At 33.6% G+C, this 6000-nt stretch overlaps 1 pseudogene; it reads right to left on the bottom strand.

Moving 5' to 3' along the window:
- Positions 1-2472: 2472 nt before the first annotated feature.
- On the bottom strand, positions 2473-3075 carry LOC123038012 (annotated as a pseudogene).
- Positions 3076-6000: the final 2925 nt, after the last annotated feature.

Consider the following 6000-nt stretch of genomic DNA (forward strand, 5'->3'; position numbering starts at 1 on the left):
AACTTAAAAAGTGACTATAACATCGATATTTAAAACATTCATTCTTTTGGATGTGTATGGGAAGCATATTCTTGATTTTTCGGTTTTTAAATAGAAAACCTGGTAAATAGTGGTCGAATGCTGGATGCCATACCTTGTTGAATTCGTTGTAAAATTTCCAATCAAGTGGCATTCACAGCTAAAAAATTTTATTTTTTGAATAAAATCTGGAAAAATTAGCTAGATTTTTCGGTTTTTAAATCAAAACCCTTGAAAATAGTGATCGAATGTTGGAATGCCATACCTCGTTAAATGCGTTACCAAATTTCCAACCAAGTTGCATTTACAAAGTATCACTTAATGTTCTTAAAATGTTCGCAAAAAAACCTGAAATCATTCTTTTCATTTAGTAATACGTTTTGTAGCACATACGCAATGACTAGAGTGACATTGACAATGTTGATAACATTCGCATACTTTCGTGACCCATTATTATATTGTAGATAAGGTATAAGCTCGGGTACACAAAAATTTGAAAACGCAAAAAGTGTTATGTTTAATTTGCTTTTTATTTATTTATCGTAATTAAATTGAATTTGAAAAATTAATTGAGGTAGATCCAATTTCGACTCGTCGAGTTAAGTATTTGATTCCATCCTATCATATCATATATATATATATATATATATATATATATAACTATATATATATATAACTCTCACCATTGCCACTTCCACTACCACTTCCGTCATAGTCAAACATTAAGTCCTTTTTTTCTTTAATGAAATTTTGAATTTGCTTATTTTTCTGATTTATCAGAAGTTCCATGCTTTTGATTTCCGCATCTTTTCTATTATTAAAAATATTTCCAATTAATATTTGCGCATTTTTTTGATGTATAAGATCATCTTTGATTTTAATTTGGTCATCTTTTGTTTTTATAAGATCTGCTTGGATTTTAAGTTGGCTTTTGAGTTTGTTGTTGGCATCAGTTGCTATTTTAAGCTGTGCAAAATGACAAATTAATTGTTGCAAGGGAAAAGGACATAAGCCTACTATACATACCGCCCTAAATTGTTCTTTCGATGCGATTAATCTCGTCTTGATCGTACCAGATTCTGGGCGAGTCTGGAGTGCCAGAAATTGGGCACCCAGCTCGGTCTTTATCTCCTGAAGTCCCTTCTGAAGACCCTTCTGAAGTCCCACCCAAAGATCCTCGTGCGACACCATTTTCCCGCAGGAGTCCTTTAAAACTGACTGCCCAGCCTCGATTCTGTCCAAACTGTGCCGGATATTTCGGGAATGGTCAAAAAGAGGGTTGAGTGCGGCCAGGCAAAAGGCGCCACACTGCCTTGGACCATCCTGACCCTGAGTATTAACAAGTTGTCCTTGCAATAACAGGAAACAGAATACAATTGATGCCAGCCCTAGCATTTTGATTTAATTCAAACGAACGAATAGAAGTATGAGAAGGAACTGAAATTTGTTGAAGACAAATAAGTGTACGGCTATCAAAATATAAATCTGTACAGAGCATCACATAAATTATTCAAGTTATTACCTCTCCTTTCCCTTGGAATTAACGTATAAATTTATATATATATTTATAGAAATAATATTACTTATCAAGTTATAACAAAATTTCCAATTAAGTGGCGCTGATTAAATTGTTTCTTTTTTATTTTCCATTTTGTTTGTATTATTGCTTTTTTTATTAATTGCTGCATTTGTTTGGACTAAAGAATTAATTAATTAATGATATTTATGTCTCGTTAACACTAGCAGCAGGTTATATTAAATCAACAAATAAAATTGATTTAATTAAATTAAATTACATAAAATATTGTTGGATGACTATTCTCCTTGGTCTGCTTTTGGTTCTGTACTTGTAAATATTTCTGCTGTTGATAATTTCTTGAGTGATTAGAATTCGATCGGAATTTCACATGCCTGCACTGTTGATAACTCTTAACCTTACATAAATTTGGTTCTAAAGTCATTGCTGGTTCATATATTTTTATAAAACAACGTTTTTAATTAGGTTTCATCACAATTAAACTGTGAACCTGACTTTGTTCGGACTTGCAAGTTTCGTCTGAATATTTCGCCACACTCCTTAGCTATCTATGGATATAGATATATATGCTGATCCAGAAATTGGCATGCAACTCCAACATTACTTTAAATTTAATTTATTTAATTTCTCTTTTCTTTTGTTGCTGCGTTTTTGGACTTAAGATCACACTTAATTCATAATAATTACTCGTAAACATATTAATCATAGGTTATATCAAATCAACAAATAAGTATATTAAATGGGAATAATAATACAAACAATAAACGGTTTTGCTTTCTCTGCTTTTGCACAATCGTTCTGCTGTTGATAATTTATTGGTTTTCTAGAATTGCCGTATAATATATAATAGTTGAATAGATTGTTGGTATTGGCTTGTGGTTGATAGTTGTTGGTGTACGATTTGCTGCTCTTGTGGTTTAGCTGATATTTATATTGAATCTCACGAGTTTCCTTGGTGTTTCAATTGATGGTATTTGTTCTGTTGCAAAATCCCAACATGCCTCCGCTATCAAATGTGGATGTGTTGTGACAAGATTGTCCCAGCTGGATGTTTTCTTCACATCGATGGCATTTGTTTTTAGGAATTCTATAGTTTGTGCTTTCAGTCGATAGGCACTGTATAGATCAGCTAGTATAAGTGTGTCGACCGCGTTTTCCACAGAAAGTCTGAGGCTCAGCGCCACCTCGCAAATCGCCTTCAGCTTATGAAGAAGCTGCCAGCAGATTCCCAGCCATTTTCTCCAGATCGAGCGCCTTGCCCGTGTAGATGTATAGAAGCATTTCTTCAAGGACCTCATAGTTTACATCGACTATATCGACTCGGATCAGCCTTCGCTCCTCCATATCGTGCTCCAGCATGGCCGCGAAGACAGAACAGCACGACGAGGTACTCTCCGGTGAAGTTCACGCAATCCAATGCGACGCTGACCTTGCAGAGAAGGGTCAGCTTATCCTCCGGCTTCGTCATCCAGGAAGTCGAAGCGGATGAATCTTCTCAAACCCCAACCTTTGCCCGGCATTATAGGTAGAAACAAATTGTCCAGGCATTCTTTAGCCCAAAAGTATGCAGTATTAAATGTTAGTTTAACTGGCTATTTACAAAATAATAATACAGTAGAATCCGGTCATAACGACTCCGCTTATAGTGTTCGTTCGGTTATATGATACAATCTTATACAAGACGCACTGTCTTCCGGGTATAACGACGTAAAATCGCCGGTCACTTAAAAGTCGCTATAACCGGATTCTACTGTATTTAAATAATATAATATAAATGTAAATACTAGTAAATTAAGAATAACAAGAAAGGAAAGCTAACTTCGGACGGAGCCGAAGTTGATATACCCTTGCAGAATATTCTGTAAATTATATTCTTCAAAATTATTCATATGATGTATTCTTAATACTCATAAAAAGTCCCAAATTCCTAACTTTAAAAACACCAAAGTTATGGCATTTCCAATCGTTCAGTTATATGACAGCTATAGGATATAGTCGGCCGATCCTTATGAAATTTGGTTTGGACTGATTGGCCAAATATAAAGCCCATAGAAAATCCCAACTTCCTATCTTTACAAACACCAAAGTTATGGCATTTCCGATCAATCAGTTATATGGCAGCTATAGGATATAGTCGTCCGATCCCGTTCCGACTTATATACTGCGTGCAAAGAAAATAAGGGTGTGTGTAAAGTTTCAATTCGATATCTTTATAACTGAGAGACTAGTTCCCGTAGAAACAGACAGACGGACATGCTTATATCAACTCAGGAGGTGATCCTGATCAAGAATATATATACTTTATAGGGTCGGAGATGAGATACCCTCTGCAAGGGTATAATAATAATAATAGAGAAATATTTTTTTTCGTGGGTGTAATGTGAAAATCCGTTGTATACTTACAATATTTGATCGCACCAAAAATATTTATTTAATAAATTAATAAATAAATACTTAGCCTTTAAACTTTAAACAATCCAATTAAATTTTTCCAATTAATACGCTTTTGACCTTAGGGTTATTGTGTTTGGAAATAATGTTTATTGATGAATACTTTTTACTTGCATTGTTTCATTTGCTTACTTTGTATCATTTTATACATGCAATTGTAAGAAATTGTTTCCCAACTTCTTTTTAAAGTTCATTCTTTCAATTTTGGCTATGGCAAAGTGTATATCTATATGTATATGCATCTATATATATTTGTGTATATAAGTAATATGTTCACGGTCATTTAATCAGTACACACAACAATCAAAACTGGATTTTTATGACAAACAAGTTTCCCATTAATGTTTTTTCTTATTCGCATGTTTTTCACTATATGCGTGTGTTTATGTGCATTTTTCCAAAAAAAATAAATGGAGACGCCATTTTTATTTTCGAAAGTCATCGAAATGTAATCGATTGAACTTTGTTTGGTTTCGAACTTTTGACTCTGCGAATGCCTGATAATAGACTGGTTTTTAGAACTTCCATTGTGTTAGAGACAAAAACACCATGGTCTAGTGATTTTATCTTCTGCCGATTCAAAAGTTCTTATGAAGCATTAAAATTTCTCTAAGTTCGCTCTATACGAACCCACTTAACGCCTACGGGATACCATATAAACTATTCTCCATTTTCATGGATCTTCTACATCGTTTTTATACATTTTCTTCGTTTTTAAAGTTTGTGGGGAACGTGAGTGGAGAAACATTTCGATTTGCAGTTGGATGTTTTCAACAGCTACTCAGTTTAAGGGCCTGTAATAATTTAGCTAATTTCTTTAAGTTTTTTTTTTTATTTTAAGATATAGAAGATGTCAACAAAAAAGACGCAAAATGTCAATTCAAAAATATATGTGTATATATGTCACATACATATATACGAATTTTCTTGGGCTTGGGGCTTCGTTTTTGATAAATTTTAACTATTCAAAATAAATGCGACAAAAATTTAATTTAGTTTACAATTCAAAATTTGTTTTTCCCATAGATTTTATCATTTTTGGAGTTTTTTTTGTCGTTTTCAGCAAATGTTGCGCATATGTTTTGGGTTAAATTTCTTATGTGAATTGAGGGTGTGTAAATATTTGAACTATGTTATATATGTAAAAAATCTCATCGTTTGTGTGTTTGTACTTGTTAGAAAATCACGCAGATATGCTGAAATTATCCAACCGAGTCCGAATCAATCAATCAATCTAACCGAAATCCCATCTGAACCAAAGTAATGCCCTTTCAAAGCCCACCCATTATCATCTGTGTCCTTTCTCAGCGTTCCTCCATTTTCCCATTCCCATTCCCATTTTCCATTTCCACAATCCACTGCTGTTTGCTGGCTCTCTTTTCCGCCCAATCTGATCTGTCTTCCTTATCGATATCTCCTGCCTCTGGTGTCCTTCGACTAAGCCTATTACTAGATTTGTTATCGTACATCGAACTTATGTGTCTCCTAATGCTAATATAACTAGCGATTTAATTATGTAGAGATAGATGGAAAGCTTTATGAATATATAGATAATTAGGGGTATAGGAGCGAAACTATAGAAACTTAAACGGAATTTGTATAAATTGCACATAACTTTTACTTAGCCCTTAATAATTACGTCTTATAAACACATTTCTTGATGCCTTTATATGTGTGTCAAGTTGGGGTTTTCTTTGATAAAAAGTTTCACTTAGTTCGATACTCCTCGCGTGTCGAGTGTGTGTGTGTGAGGAGGATATATATATATATATATATATATATAAATATATATAATTTACAATTCTTACTAGGTCTTCACATATATGTATGCACATGTATTTGTATTTGCAATTGGCACATCATTTCGAAAAGAGTCAATCAAATCAAAGTACTCGTGTGTTTTTGTCTAGGTGTATTGCACAAGATGCAGCCCGAAAATAAGCTGAAAATAATAAAGAAACCAAAAATCCAACGAAAATAAAGAACAAAGGAAA

This window comes from Drosophila rhopaloa, unplaced genomic scaffold (assembly GCF_018152115.1).
Source record: "Drosophila rhopaloa isolate 14029-0021.01 unplaced genomic scaffold, ASM1815211v1 contig_3, whole genome shotgun sequence".
Classification (NCBI taxonomy): domain Eukaryota; kingdom Metazoa; phylum Arthropoda; class Insecta; order Diptera; family Drosophilidae; genus Drosophila; species Drosophila rhopaloa.